Here is a 16,713-nt window from a genome sequence, read left to right as displayed (position 1 = left end):
CCACATGAGAAGACTGAGCACCCAGCACTTTGTGTGGAGGCATGGGAGGACTGAGCACCCAGCACCTCATATGCAGACACGGGGGAGGACTGAGCACCCAGCACCCACACAGAAGGACTGAGTACCCAGCACCCATACAGGAAACTGAGCACCCAGCACCCTGTATGGAGGCACCAGGGGAGGACTGATCACGCAGCACTACCACAGGAGGACTGAGCACCCAGAACCTTGTGTGGAGACGCCGGAGGAGGACTGAGCACCCAGCACCCACGCAGGAGGACTGCACACCCAGCACTCTGGGTACATGCGTGTGTGCGGGGGGCGGGGTGGTGATCCCGGTGGCTGCCATGGTCAGGGCCCAGGCTGCAGGCTCAGCTCCTCCACGGGCCATGGCTCGGCCTCCTCCTCCTCCTCTTCCTCCTCCCAGCGGAGGACGGGAGGAAGCGCGCGGCTCTCCGTCCATCCGTTTGTCCATCTGTCCGTCTGTCTCCAGGTCTGTCTGTCTGTCTGCTCATCTGTCCATCCGTCCATCTGTCTGTCTCCCTGTTTCTCCATCTGTCTGTCTGACCATCTGCTCAGTCTGTTTGTCCGTCTGTCTCCAGGTCCATCTGTCCATGACTGTCTGTCTCCCTGTGTGTCTGACTGCTCATCTGTCTGTCCGTCTCCCTCTTTTGTCTGTCTGTCTCCATGATGTCCATCTGTCCGTCTGTCCTCTATGTCTGTTTGTCGTCTGTCTGTCTCCAGTTCTGTCTGTCTGTCTCCCTGTCCGCCTGTCTGTCTGTCCTGCTCATGTGTCCCTGTCTGTCCGTCCGTCCGTCCGTCCATCTGTCTGCTGTGTGTCTGTCCGTCTCCCTGTCTGTCTCCATGTCTGTCTGTCTGTCCATCTGTCTGTCTGCCTGTCTCTTGTCCATGCCTGTCTGTCTGTCTCCAGGTCTGTCCATCTGTCCCCAGTCTGTCTGTCTGTCTGCTCATCTGTCCGTTCGTCTCCCTGTCTCCCTGTCTGTCCGTCCATCCGTCTGTCTTCATGTCTGTTCATGCCTCGATTCCCGTCACCATTTGCCCATCAGCCCCCATCCCCCATCCCCTCCCCCCGTGTCCCTCTGACACTCCCTCCGTCCATCCGTCCATCTGTCCTCACCTGGTCAGGGCTGCCAGTCACCTTGTCACTGACATGGGGAATGCAGGCGCTCAGGAGCCTGCAGGGTGGATGGACGGACGGGTGGATGTGGGTTCGAATCCCGGACTCCTGCGAGGCCCACAGTGCCTTGCATTCCCCCCACCCTGGGGGCCCCGGGTTCGGATCCCCGCTCACCTCCGACAGCCCTAGCCCAAGCCCAGTGACCCCAGCAGCGACCCCAGTGCCGCTGAAGCAGCAGGTACAGCGTGGGGGGAGGGGGAGGGGTCACATGGAGTGGGGAGGGAGGGCCACGTGACCCTCAGCTCCCTGCCCCACCCCTCCCCACACGACCCCACCCACAAAGGCTCCCCCCGACATGAGGTCTCTGAGGACACTTGAAATCGCCACCCATCCACCCACGGGCCCAGAATGGTCTTGGGGACACTTGAGACCGCCCTCCCACCCAGATCCCCATTCCCCTGGGGACACTTGAAACCGCTGTGGGGACACTCAAAACTGCCCTACATCCACCCACAGGCCCAAGGTGGTCGTGGGGACACTGGAAACAGCCCCCTAAAGAACTCCCCCCACCCTGGGACACTTGAAACCGACCCTCACCCAGACTCCGTCCCCTTGGGGACACTTCAAACCGCCCTCCATCCACCCACAGGCTCAAGGTGGTCCTGGAGGCACTTGAAACCGCCCCCCTCCACAAGATCCCCTCCTGTGGGGACACTTGAAACCTCACTGGGGACACTTGAAACCACCCTCCATCCACCCACAGAGGGTTGCCTTGGGGATGCTTAAAACCGCCCCCTACAGAACCACCCCACCCCGGGGACATTTGAAACCGCCCTCCATCCACCCACAGGCCCAAGATGGTCCTGGAGACACTTGAAACTGCCCCCCCAAGAGCCCCTCCCCATTGGGACACTAGAAACCACCCTCGGGACACTTGAAACCGCCCTGGGGACACTTGAAACCACCCCCACGGACCCCCCCCCTCACCCTGGAGACACTTGAAACGGACAGCCCCAGATCCCTTCCCCCTGGGGACACTTGAAACCGCCCTCCATCCACCCACAGGCCCAAAATGGTCCGGGGGACACTTGAAACCGCCCCCCACCCAGAAACCCTACCCCTGGGGACACTTGAAACCGCCCTGGGGACACTGGAAACCGCCCTTGGGTGGTTGTGGGAACACTGGAAACCGTTCTTGGCTCACCAAACTCCACTGTGTCGCTCCAGGAGGCCCAGGTCAGGGTGCGGGCGTCCCCGTCCTGGATGCGCAGGACACGGTGAGGCCCAGGTTCGAGGCCTGGCAGGGCGTAGGAGTTGCCTGAGCCTCCTGAGACCTCAATCTGGGCGGAGACACGCCAAGAGGCAGGGGTAAACTGAGACACGTGGTGGATCTGGGTGGGGTCATGAGGTCGAGGCCCCTGGGCACAGCGGGAGGGGGGAGAGGAGCACTCACCGGGAGTCCTGGGAGACCAGCTGGGTGCCGTGCTAGAAGAACAGAGCACAGGCCTCAGTCAGCTCTGACTGCGTGGCAGGGTGCTGGACCGTGTACTTCTGGGTGCTGCGCTTAGTACTCCAAGGTGCTGTGCCGAGTACGCCCCGGTGCTAGGCTGAGTACTCCCATTTCAAACTAATCCTGAAATCCACCTTTCCCAACCAATACTGGACCGAGTAGTTCCGGGTGCTACAACCAGTACTCCCTGGTGCTGGACTGAGTACTCCCATCCCTCTCCGGTGCTGGACTGAGTACTCCCATCCCACACCAATCCGGAACCCCACACCCTCCCGACCCATGCTGGACTGAATACTCCCCGCCGGTGCTGGACCGAGTACTCCCGGGTGCTGCACTGAGTATTCCCATGCACATGGCCAGCTGGTACCAGAAGTTGTGCTTGCTCTGCTGCCTCCAGGTCCTGTGTGGTGCCCACCATACATGGAAGCTCCGGGGGCTGTAGGCGATGGTCACGTTCCGCAGGGGGTCGAAGTGTTCTGGAAACTGCCACAGATGAATGGAGGGACACAGGGTGGGGTAGGGGCACTCGAAACCACCCTCGGTGGTCCCAGGGATACTTGAAACTGCCCTTGTGGGTCTTGGGGGACACTCAAAACCACCCTGGATGCTCATGGGGACAGTGGAAACCACGCTCCATCCACCAAGGTGCTCATGGGGACACTTGAAACCGCCCTCAGTGGTCTGGGGGACACTTAAAACCGCCCTGGATGGTCCTGGGGATACCTGAAACTGCTCTTGGCGGTCGTGGGGGACCCTCGAAACCGCCCTGGGTGGTCTTGGGGATACTTGAAACTGCCCTCCATCTACCAAGGTGCTCGTGGGGATACTTGAAACCACTCTTGGTGGTCTCAAGGACACTTAAATCCACCCTCGGTGGTCTTGGGGACACTTTACACTGTCCTCAGTGGTCTCTGGGATAGTTGAAACCACCCTGGGTGGTCCGGGGGAGTACTTGAAACCACCCTCACCAATTTCACGGTGTACAGCCAGGCATCCAGGAAGCGGACGGGGCCTGAGGGGCTCCAGCCAGTGACCAGGGCATAGGTCTGGGCGCAGAGGCCCGCAAGGTCGGGGAGGACGCAGCCCACCTGGAGGCCGGAGTGCCGCATGTCAGCCCGGCACTCATGGTACAGGCCGGTCCTCACTCATGGTACAGGCTGGTCCTAAGGAGTGTGGGGGGGGGCATTAGAAACTCACAATGGCCGAAGCGGGGGACTTTAGAAACCGACAATGGGCTGGAGGGGGCATTAGAAACTGACAATGGCCTGGAGAGGGGGGTCAGAAACTGACAGTAGCAGAACGACAATGGCCAATGGAGGTGGCATTAGAAACTGACAATGGCCAAAGGGGGGCGCTAGAAACTGACAAGGGCAGGGTGAGTGGGGGATGTTAGAAACAGACAATGGCATGGAGGAAGGCATTAGAAACCGACAATGGCGGGGCGTTGATACCGGCAGGGACGGCCCCACCTGGAGTTCCAGATGCTGAAGGAGTACTGTGTCCCCCGTGGAGCCTGCGCCCATGAGCATTTCAGGGCCCGGGGCTCAAACACATAACATGCAAGGCCTGGGGAAACGACATGGCAGAGGGGGGATTGTGGAGGGCCATGGGGGAGGGGTGACCACTGACCCTTCAACCCCACAACCCCTGACCCTTCAACCCCATGTCCCCTGACCCGTCAACCCAAGACCCCTGACCCTTCAACCCCATGACTCCTGAACTTTCAACTCAATGACCCCTGAACCTTCAACCCATGACCCGTGACCCCTGGCCCTTGATCCCCGCCCCCCACCGGACCCTCAGGGCCTCACCCGGGTTGGGGAACCCCAGGCCTTGGGTCAGGGGCCTCCCAGCCACAGCGAGCGTAACCTCGAACTCAACTCCCTGGTACCACAGGAGATCCCAGAAGTCACAGCTACATTGTCCGATGGGGACCTTGGAGAGTGGGGGGGTGCATCGATTTACCCCGGAGCAACTGGGAGCCCCATTCATCCATCCATGCCTCAACTTACCCCCCGGAACCCCAGGGAATGTGGGCCAGCCCACCCCTGCCTCAGTTTACCCCACAGCCCCCACCAGTGGCCTCCCAGGGTGGGGGGGCTGGTGTCTCCATCGTGCCTCGATTTCCCCAACTGACCAGCAGTGTGACCGACCCCTTTTCCGGATTCACAATGATGCACCGGGCCTCGGTGGTGGTGGTGGCCACACAGCGCCAGCTTAGCCTGTGGCTCCTGGAGTCAAAGGTCAGGCCCAGGTCAGGTGTGGGGTCATAGGTCACAGGGCCTGAGGTCGGGGGTGGTGTCTCGGGGGTCAGGAGGGCACGGGGAAGCTTCCAGAAGATGTCGTGGGAGTCTATGGGTGGGTTGGGGGGGTCACGAGGAACAAAGGTGAGAGGTCAGGATCACCCATACAAGGGTACTGAGTTCAAATCCTCCCTCGGGCTGATGGAGGAACCAGAAAGGAGGTGAGTTACCTGGATGAGCTTCAGCCATGAAGATGAGGAGGATGAGGAGGAGGGGGAGGAAGATGGAGGCTGCAGACCAGGGGAGGATTGGGGCAGGAGGCCTGGAACCGGGGAGCATTGTGGAGAGAGCAATGCGGATGGGTGGGTGGGTGGGTGGATGAGTGGGAGGATGGGTGGGTGAGTGGGTGGGTGGGTGGATGATTGGGTGGATGGGTGGATGAGTGGGTGGATCGATGCGTGGGGGGGTGGGTGGAGGGGTGGATGGGTGGATTGATGGGTGGGTGCGTGGGTGGATCAAAGGGTGGATGGGTGGGTAGATCGATGGGTGGGTGGGGGGTGGGTGGGAGGGTGGATGAGTGGGTGGATGGGGGGATGAGTGTGTGGATGTGGGGATGGGTGGGTCAATGGGTGAGTGGGGGGTGGGTGGATGGGTGGGTGGGTGGATGGGTGTGTGGGTGGATGAGTGGGTGGGGGTGGGTAGATGGGGGGTGGGTGGGTGGGTGGATGGGTGGGTGGATGGGTGGATGGTGGGTGGTTGGGAGGATGGGTGGATGGATTGTGGGTGGATAGGTGGGTGGGTGGATGGGTGGGTGTTGGGTGGATGGGGGTGGGGTCCTTGATCTCATCCCTCTCTCCTTCCCCGTCCCTTCCCTCCCTGGTCACCCCTGGGGCTTTCACACTCACTGCAGGCCATTGGCACATCGGGTTGGGTGGGGGACCCGGGGTGCCGGTCTCAGTTCCGGGGGGGGGGGGTTGGGGTGTCAGGTGTGGACACCCAGGTGGGTGTCCTGGGAGCCCGGGGCAGCTGAGCCCTGAGGTTTCTGGGCTCCGGGTGGGGAGTGGATGAAGCTTCCCCTTTCTCACTTCTTCCTGGGGGTTTCCTGGCACCTGGGCATCTCATTCTTCTTTCTCAGGGATGGAGAAACCAAGGCGGGGCCCCGGTGAGGTCAGGCCTTGGGGCCTCGGGGGTGTGGGTGCCATGCATAGACAGACAGACAGACAGACAGACCTGAGTCCTCCTTGGGTGGTGGTGCTGGGTGCTGAGTTCTCCTTGGGTGGCGGTGGTGCTGGGTGCTGAATTCTCCTTGGGTGGTGCTGGGTGCGTCTCCCAGACAGAGAGACACAGTCCAGTCGGAGGAATGGAGGGGTGGACAGAGGGACAGACATGCGGATTGGGAGACAGAAAAGGAGGGTCGGGCAGACACACAGACGGAGAGAGATGCAGACACAGACAGACGGACAGACAGATGAGAGAGCGACAGACAGGCAAACATAGAGACAGACAGGGAGACAGACAGACGCACAAGAGATGGACAGACAGATGGACAGGGAGACAGACACATAGACAGACAGATGGATGGACGGATGCAGGGCGCCCTGCGCCCTGGGGGCGCTCCTGACCAGCGGGAGAGGCAAGGAGGCGACCCCACCAAGGGTGAACTCAGAATAGGTAACGAGCTGCGAGTCGCCCGCACGCAGCCCAACCCAACCTTTCTGCCATGGTTAGACGGTCAGTCAACTCAGGCAGAGTACAAGACCGCTCTCTGTTTATTGGCGCAAACCCCATCTTAAGTATGGGCAATGCCAGCAGGAAGAGGAGGGGTGCAACGTACCTAGTCAGGGGCTACGATTGGTGGTTGGAGCTGTCCGTCAAGGGTGGAAGGCCATGGGAGCTCCCTAAGTGGCGGCCTGAGTCTACGTCACTACCAGCAGGACCGCCCCCAGGTTACCGCCTAGAGCTGCCTTCCAGTTCCGGACCCCTAAGGCAGGCAGGGTTAGCCAGGATCCCTCTCCCTGGAGACGGCGAAACAGCCACACACCTCTGGGACGCACACAAGCGGGGCCAGTCGGTGTGCCCCACATCTCCCCCTTTTCTGTTTAATAAGCTGGTGGATGTCCTACTCGAGAATGCTCCTGTCTTAGGTTGTCCCCCCTGAGGGATCTTACCTGTCATTGGCTGGCCATCCTAGCTCTTCAGGCCACCCTTCCTGTGAGGCTTGCCAGCCCCAGCAAAGGAATGAGGGGGGAGGAGAGGGGTCTGTGCTCAAGAGGAGGCCCTGCTATTTCTGCCTCACGCCTGTGCACTCTGGTAGGCTGCACATCCTGGAAGGGGCCATGACCAATCTCATAGGGTTCCCAAATGGCTAAAAGCAGCATATTGCTGCCAGACCACCATTGACTGGACAGCTCTGGCTCATTGCTTAAGAACTAGGGGAAGCCTATTTGCCCTAGCATGGTCAGGTATAAATACAGAGGCTATATAAGCACAAAGGCAAATGCAAACACAGGTCATGGGGGTCTCTCCCATGAGGGGGAGAGGGTAGAGGAGCCACCCATCTGGCTCAGTCCAGGGAAGGTTGGAGATTAGTCCGTCCCCCCGCTGCTGGAGTTGGGCAGGTGGCGCCATTCCCCATCTCTGATGGTGAGGTCGAAGCAGGTCCAGGCCCTGGCGGTTCTGGAGGTCCACGGCAGCCAAGGTGCTAGTGATCCATTCCAGTTCTTGGGCAGAGCTGTAGGTGATATTGCAACAGAGAAACATTGCACCACAAAAGACACTGAGGTAGAGTCCAAGAAAAGCAGCAGGCAGGGCCGGGCACTGGAAGGAATGGAGGTTGGCTGTCGCCGCTGTCGTCCACCACTGACACACACAGACAGGCCTCCCGTGGTTCCAGGGAGGAGCAGGAAGAGATCCATCTCGGTCTTTTTCTTTATTCCTGGGGAGAACAAACATTCACAGCGTTAATAAGGGGTTGGGTGGAAAAAAGTATGGGGGGAGTCCACTGTAACCCCGAAAATGAGGTCACCCATCTTGACGTGCCATTATGGCAGTCCAGCTTCCCCCTGATGTCCTCTAAGGCACTAGACACTGGGTTATGGTTTTTTCAAACCCACTCAAAATCTGACAGCTGATAGGGAACAATTAGCACAGCAGGATCCTGCCCGTAATGTCTCAAGGAAGTATACTTGCCCTTAATTACCAGGTCAGCTAGCTGGTCTAGCTGGGAGGAAACCCTAGGAGCCCCTCCTACCGATGCATGCACCCATTGGAGAGGCCCGCCCACCTGACTAATGGCAGCTGAGGAAAGCTCTGAGCCGGGGATGATCCAGAGACAAAGGGGGCATTTGGGCCTATAACGAGCCAACTGTACCATATATAAGGCCATCTGAATTTTTTGAAATACCACTTTAAGTGATGGAGTTATTGTCACAATAACAGTGGGGGCTTTATCCTTTAAGGAGTCAAAGAGCAGAAGCAAATCTTCTGTAGGCAGGTAAAGCCAAGACCTTAGCCAATTAACTTCACCCAAAAGCTTTTGCAACTCCATCAAGGTATAGGATGACTGAAAGGATAATTGAGGCTTGAGGGGGCAAACAGAGTCCAGTCTAAGGTCTGCCCCCAAAATCTTAAAGGGAGGTAAGGTCTCTAACTTGTCTTTAGATATGTGCAATCCTCCCTTCTGTAGAAGCATCCAAAGCTTCCTATAGGCGGCTTCCAATACTCGGGGGTCTGCTGCCCCAATTATAATATCATCCATATAAGCATATAAGGTAATATCTGACTGGCTCTAAAGGGTTTGTAGGACCTGTGACACATAATGATGGCAGAAGGCTGGGCTGTTAGCCATGCCCTGAGGTAATACCACCCACTCATATCTTTGATCTGGCCTCTGGTAGTTAACCAAGGGGACGGAGAAGGCAAACTTCTCACAGTCCTGAGGGTCAAGGGGAATGAAAAAGAAACAATCCTTGATGTCTATTGCAATAAGAGTCAGATCCCAAGGAATGGAGGGGATCCATGGCAGCCCTCGTGAAGGGCTGCCTGTGGGAATCATCTGCTCATTAATTTTTCTCAGGTCCTGTAACATTCTCCATTTGCCTGTAGCCTTTTGTATAACAAATACTGGGCTGATCCATGGACTTAACGAAGGTCTGATATGTCATAAGGTCAACTGCTCTAATAATATTTCTCTTAATTTTTCTAGTTTGTCTAGGGAGAGTGGCCACTGTTCCACCCACACCGGGGGGCCCGGGAGCCATCAGATGGCAGGGATGGTGGGAACAGTGGCCTTTAGGATTGGGGGTGCAGCCTCGTGAGGGGAACGGAAGCCTCCTGCCCTGAGGCCTCAGAAGGAGGCCCTCCCCGATAGCTATCAAGATAACCTGACAGGCCATGACCTGTAGTAATAGAGGCCTCAGCTTTCCCCAAAATATCCTGTCCTAGCAGATTAGCCATTAGGCCAGACATCACCAGGGGGCGTACTTCTCCCTGATTACCATCGACATCCCTCCAGGTAAGCCAGTCCCTGGTTTTCTCAGGCCTAGCCTCACCCCCACCCCCTTCATCGGAAGCCCAGGGGTCAGCCTCCATTGTGGTGGAACTTCCTCTTTTCTTAATATGGTCCGGTCTGCTCCGGTGTCAAGCATCGGAATCTTTTCTCTGCTATGAAGATGTCCATCTCTGGTCTAACTCTCAGGACTATTGGGAATGTCCAGTGGGCCCTAGGCTGGTCACTAAGTTGGTCGCCTCCTTTGGGTGATGGGGTTGGAGGATGCCCCACTACCTGTTTAAAGGCTTTCCCTCGACATCAAATGTGGACTTGCAATCCTTTCGCCAATGAAGTCCCTTCTTGTTCTAGGTAGTGCCTTAGCCTGGCCTGAGGGTTGTCCTTGTGAGGCACCAGTTCTTATGCCGCTTGTAGGACACTCTCTCTTAAAGTGGCCCTGGCTGCCACACCCATAACAGACCCCTTTGTTTGCCCCACTGGTAGAGGCAAGGGCGGGTGCCATGGCAAGCGAAGTGGTCAGTGACTGTGTCCAGCGGGCCTGAGCACTGGCATCCTTGCTGGCAATTATCCAGCTTTCCATAGATCTATACTTCATCCCTGTACAGGCTAGTTTGTGGTCTGTGGTCATTCCCTCCGACACCAGGGCCCTGACAAGCTGGTCCCGCGGGGGTCCAGGAGGGAACTTCCTCTGGAGGCTTCTCTCCACTGTTTCGATAAAGGTGACAAGGTTCTCCGTAGCCCTTGATTAATTCCTGGTATCAGAGGCTCCAAGGAGCCCTCCCCTAACATTCTCTATGCTGCCAATCCAAGGGCTCATGCCTGCTCTTGATAAGGGGCAGGAAGAGCGGCCTTTTGGATGCTTGTAGTGTACTGGGTAGTGGACCCCCAACAACATTTCAAAAGTTATGGGAACTGGGAGATCAGCAGCTTGGTTTCTCTCAGCCAGAGCATAGCACTCGTCTCTAAAAAAGGCACACCAGTTTATGTACAGTGGTCTAGGAAGAATGGTCTGAGCTAAGCTCCTCCAATCTTGGGTGGTGCAAAGTCGATGAGCCAGGCCACGGAGGAGGTTCTTGGCCCAGGGAGAACTAGGTCCCTCCTCAGTAACTACCTTTCTAAGTTCTCTGAAGTCCTGGGCTTCCCAGGAATGCCACCGGGTCAGAATGCGTCCCAGATCAACATCTGCTGGGGGGCCCAGGAAAGGTGAGCAAGAACCGCGGCCGTGGGCCGGCAGCTTGGGGGGCCTTCTCAGGTCTGCACTAGGTGGAGGGGAGCATCCGGTGGGGAAGGGTGACAAGAGGCCGTCCCCCACCTCGCCCATCCATCACGTGTCTCAGGATCGAGATGCTTAACTCAGGACCTGGGGGACCAGACTGATACTTGTCTGTGGGCTCCTCGAGGTGGGGCATTGAGCCCCTCTCCTCCTGAGCAGCGGGGGGGGGGGGGCTGTCTCTCTCCTGGGCCCAGACGTCCTTTACTGGGCCTGGGGCAAAGCAGTTCTTAAGGGCCTGAAGGATTGGAAAAAATAGGAGAGGGAGCTCATCTCCCAGGTCAAGTTCCCCACTTTCCACTTCCTGCTCTAGCCAATCCCACATCTCTCAGAACAGCGGATTAGCTTCGGCCAGCCAAGGGACAGCATGTGTCAATTTCTCCCAAATCTTTTTGGCCTGGGAATCTGAAATATCCTGTCTGGCATTTTGGAGCATGAATCTCAGTACCCGGAAGGCTGGATTACACAGCTGGCTTGGAGTTTGCCCCATTCTTCCCTGGAAGACTCTTACCTATGGAGACTCACTTCACCAGGCTCACCAATAGTTCCTGTGTCCTGTGCCCCACATTGGGCGCCAGCTGCAGGGGTCCCTGCACCCCGGGCGCTCTCCCGACCAGTGGGAGAGGCAAGGAGGCGCGCCCCACCGTGGATGAATCCAGAATAGGTAATGAGCCGTGAGTCACCCGCACGCAGCCCAACCCAACCTTTCTACCACAATTAGATGGTCAGTCGACTCGGGAGGAGTTCAAGACAGCTCTCTGTTTATTGGCGCAAACCCCATCTTAAGTATGGGCAATGGCGGCAGGAAAGAGGAGGGGTGTAACGTACCTAGTCAGGGGCTATGATTGCGGTTGGAGCTGTCTGTCAAGGGCGGAAGGCCATGGGACCTCCTTAAGGGGTGGCCTAAGTCTATGTTACTACCAGCAGGACCACCCCCAGGTTACTGCCAGCCGCCATCTTGCTGCACATGGTCTTAAGGCTGGGAGGCGCAGCCATCTGGATCCGACTTTCCAGTTCCGGACCCAAAAGGCAGGTGGGGCTAATCAGGATCCCTCTTCCTGGAGGCAGTGCAAACAAGCACCCCCCCCCCCAGGAACTGAGACAGGCGGGGCTCTTCAGGGCCTCACTCCTGGGAGGCGGCGCAACAGCCACACACCTCTGGGGCACAAACAGGCGGGGCCAGTCGGTGAGCCCCACAGATGGACACACACACAGAGACACACAGACAAACAGGGAGACAGACAGACAGACATGCAGATGTACACATGGACATAGAGGGCAACAGGCATGGAGACAGACACACAGACTGACAGGGACACAGGTAAACAGACAGACGGACAGACACGGAGACAGACAGACAGCAGACAGACAGACAGACAGACATGGAGACAGACACAAAGACATACATACAAATGGAGATAGACGGACAGACACACATGGAGACAGGCACATAGACAAACATACAAATGGAGACAGATGGACAGATGGGGAGACGGACACTAAGACAGTCAGACAGACAGACAGACAAACAGGGAGACAGATAGATGGATGCACAGAGAAATGGACAGAGAGATGAACAGGGAAACAGAGAGGGAGACGGACAGACGCACAAGAGATGGACAGACAGACACATAGACAGATGAACAGATGGACAGATGGACAGGGAGACAGACAGGGAGACAGACAAACAGACCGACAGACGGACATGGAGACAGGGAGGTAGACACATAGACAGACAGACGGACAGACAGAGAGGGAGACAGGGGGACACACAGACAGGGAAACAAATATGGAGACCGACAGACGGATGGAGACAGACATGGAGACAGGGAGACTGACAGAGCGATGCATAGAAAGGTGGATGGACAGATGGAATAGGAGACAGACAGACGGACACATAGACAGAAAGGGAGACAGACACATAAGAGATGGACAAACAGACGTGGGGACAGACACACAGGGAGACAGACTAGGAAACAGACATGGAAACAGACAGACAGATGGACAGACCGACAGGGAAACAGACAGATAGATGGATGGACACACAGACAGACAAACGTAGACAGACAGACATGCATACATACAAATGGATAGACAAGGCAACAGACATGGAGACAAACACAGACAGATGGACAGACAGGGAAACAGACAGATGGACAGACAGGGAGACATACAGCAGATGGACAGACAGACGGACATGGAAACGGACACATAGACAGGAAGACAGACGGACAGACAGGGAGATGAACATGGAGACAGGGAGACTGACACACAGACAGACAGACAGACAAGCATACAAATGGAGACAGATGGACAGACGCGGAGACAGACACCAAGACAGTCAGACAGACAGACAAACAGGGAGACAGACAGATAGAGAGCAGATGCTCAGAGAAATGGACAGAGGGATAGACAGGGAGACAGATAGACAGGGAGATGGACAGACAGGGAGACAGACACACAAGAGTTGGACAGACAGATGGACAGGGAGACAGACATGAAGACAGACCCACAGACAGGGAGAAAGACATGGAGACAGACAAAAACAGACTGACAGACAGGGAGACAGACAGACTGACACACAAGAGATGTACAGACAGACAGACAGGGAGACAGACAGGCATACACACAGACAGACAGAGAGACATACAGACGTATATGGATAGATATGCAGACACAGACAGAGAGAGAGAGACCAACAGACAGATGGACGAACCAGTGGAGCGATGGACAGACGACATGGAGGCAGACAGACGGACTGACCTGCGGACAGGGAGACCAGATGGATGGATGGATAGACAGACAGAGGGAAGACAGAAAGAGACACCCAGACAGACACCTGGACAGAGAAGCAGACGGACGGACACACTTCCGCATCTATTGTATTATTATTATTATTCTCTGTCTCTGTCTGTGTGTCTATCTCTCTCTGTGTCTGTGTGTCCATCCCTCCGTCTGTCTGTCCATCTGTCTGTATATCTCTTGTTTGTCCATCTTTCTGCCTGTCTGTCTCCCTCCCTGTCTGTCTGTCTGTGGGTCTGTCTCCCTGTCTGTCAGTCTATGTCTGTCTCCCTGGTTCTGTCTCCCTGTCTGTCTGTCTGTTTCCGTGTCTCTCAGTCTGTCTCCCTGTGTGTCTGTCCGCACATCAGTCTGTCTGTGTCCTTGTCTGTCTGTATGTCTCCATGTGTGTCTGTCTGAATCCCTACCCTCCCTGTCCTTCTCCCTGTCTGTCTGTCTCTCTGTCTGCTTTTGTGTCCAGGTGTCTATCTGGGTGTCTCTTTGTGTCTTCCTGCCCATCCGCCCGTCCGTCTGCCTCCCTCCCTCCCTCCCTGTGTCTGTCTGTCTGTCTGTCTGTCTCCCTGTCTGTTTCTCCGTGCACAGGTCTGTCTGTCTGTCTGTCTGTCTCCCTCCCTATGTGTCTGTGTGTGTGTCTGTCTGTCTCTGTCTCCGTGTCCGTCCGGCGGTCTACTTCTATGCTTATGTGTCTGTCTGTCTGTCCGCTCCCCTGTCATCTGTCTGTCCATCTGTCCTTGCATCTGTCTGTCGATGTGTCTGTCTGGGTGTCTCTTTGTGTCCTCCCACCCGTCTGTCTCTGTCCGTCTGTCTGTCTGTCTCTGTGTCTGTCTGTCTCTCTCCCTCAGTGTCTGTCCTGGCATCTGTCTGTCTGTCTGTCTGTCCACCTCCTGGGTGTCTGTCCATCTGTCTGCCTCTCTCTGTGACTCTGTATCCCTCACTGTCTTTCTGTCTTTCTGTCTGTCCCCGCCCTGCCACCCCCCCCCCGGACAGGGCCTGTGTCCGTCTCTCTGTGTTCGTTTCCAGGGGGGGTGTCTGCCTGTCTGTCCGTCCCTCCATTACATCTGTCTGTCTCTCTGGGTCTCTGTCTGTCTCCCATCTATCCGTCTGTCCATCTGTCTGTCTTTCTGTCCCTCCTCCATTTGTCTGTCTGTCCCTCTGTCTGTGTCTGTCCCTCTGTCCATCTGTCTGTCTGCCTGTCCCTCCTGCATCTGTGTGTCCCTCCTTCTGTCTGTCTGTCTCCCTTTGTCTCTGTCTGTCCATCTATCTGTCTGTTTCCATGTCTGTCTGTCTGTCTGTCTGTGTCCCTGATTCTCTGTCCATCTCCTGGTGTCTGCCTGTCTGTCTGTCCACCCTCCCTGATTGTCTGTCTCTCCTTGGGTGTCTGTCTGCCTCCCATCTGTCTGTCCATCTCTGCGTCTCCCTGTCTGTCTGTCTCTCTCTCTGTGTGTCTGTCTCCTGTCTCTGTCTGTCTGTCCCTCCTCCATCTGTCTGTCTGTTTCCCTCCCTCCCTGTCGGTCTCCGTCTGTCTGTCTGTCTCCCTCCCTCTCCATGTGTCTGTCCACCTCCTGGGGGTGTGTCTGTCTGTCCATCTGTCTGTCTGTCTCTCTCCCTGTCTCCCTGTCTCTCTCTGTCAGTGTCCGTCTTGGTATCTGTCTGTCTCTGTCGTCGGGTTGTCTTTCTGTCATCCCCACCCCCACCCCCCTCCCCCAGGGCCTCTGTCTCTCTGTGTTCGTCTCCAGGGGATGTCTGTCTGCCTCCCTGTCTGTCTGTCTGTCCATCCGTTCGTCCATCTGTTCATCTGTGTCCCTGATTCTGTCTGTCCATCTCCTGGGTGTCTGCCTGTCTGTCTGTCCACCCTCCTTGATTGTCTGACTGTCTCTCCTTGGGTGTCTGTCTGCCTCCCATCTGTCCATCTGTCTGTCTATTTCCCTGTCTGTCCATCTGTCCATCCATCTGTTGGTCCCACCCGGGTCTCTGTCTGTCTCCCTGTCCATCTCCTGATCATCTGTCCATCCGTCCATCTGTCTGTCGCCCATCTGTCCGTCTGTCCATCCATCTGCCTGTCTGTCTCCCTGTCTGTCCATCTGTCCGACCCCCCCCCCCCTTTCTGCCTCCCAGGGTCCCTGTCCTCCACGTGTCTCCCCATAACCCCACCTCAGACCTCAGCCCCTCCTGCTTCCGGCCTCTTCCCCTCCCATTTTCTGGAACCTTCCTGCCCCCTTCCCCTCCCCCCTCCCGCCCCCGCCCCAACTGGCTTCAACTTCCCCTTTCCTGTCCCCCACTCGGGGCTGTAGTCACAGCCAGGCATTTCCCCCCCCCTCCCCGGGAACCCCAGGAACCCCTAGTTCCCAGGGGTGGGAAGGGGGAAGACATTGTGGTTTCGAGGCTCCCCAGGGTGTGTAGAGGTCGCGGTTTCCAGGGCCCACCCCCCGGGTGTGGAGAGGGTGTCAGCTTCAAGGCTCTCCCCGAGTGTGCAGAGGTGGCAGTTTACAGGCTGCCCCACCCACGTGTGCAGAGGTGGCAGTTTCCAGCCCCCCCCCATGTGTAGAGGTGGCAGTTTCCAGGCCCCACCCCCCGGTATGCAGAGGTGGCGGTTTCCAGGACCCTCAGGGTGTGCAGAGGTGGCGGTTTCCAGGCCCCCTGGGTATGCAGGGGCCACGGGTTCGAGGCCCAGGGACCCCCGCCTTGCACACTCGCGCCACCCCCCTACCCGGCCCCACACACAGGCGCCGCCCTGGGTCTGCAGATCGTCTGCTTCGACCTCCACAAGGTGCTGCTGAGCTGGGACGGCGGCCGGGACAAACTGAGCCTCCACTACAGGAGGTCGAACCCACGACCCCGACCCCAGGACACCACACATGCTGGGTACTTGAGGGTGCTGTGCTGAGTACTCCCCGGTGCTGTGTGCCAAGTACTCCCTCCATACTGTGCTGAGTACTCATGGGTGCTGTGTGCCAGGTGCTCCCTGGGTGCTGTGTGCCAGGTACTCCCTCAGTGCTGTGCTAAGTACTCCCAGGCGCTGTGTGCTGGGTACTCCCCTGTTGCTGTGCACAGTACTCCCCGGAGTATTCCCTAGGTGCTGGGTGCCAGGTTCTCCCCAGGTGCTGTGTGCTGTGCACTCCCCAGGCGCTGTGGGCCAGGTACTCCCCTGGTGTTGTGCACAGTACTCCCCGGGGCATTCCCTGGGCGCTGTGCTGAGTACTCCCCTGGTGCTGTGCCCGGTGTCCCCAGCGCCCCTGTTCCCTCCCC

This window comes from Perognathus longimembris, chromosome 7 (genome assembly GCF_023159225.1).
Source record: "Perognathus longimembris pacificus isolate PPM17 chromosome 7, ASM2315922v1, whole genome shotgun sequence".
NCBI lineage: Eukaryota > Metazoa > Chordata > Mammalia > Rodentia > Heteromyidae > Perognathus > Perognathus longimembris.
Note: the sequence above shows the minus strand (reverse complement) of the source record.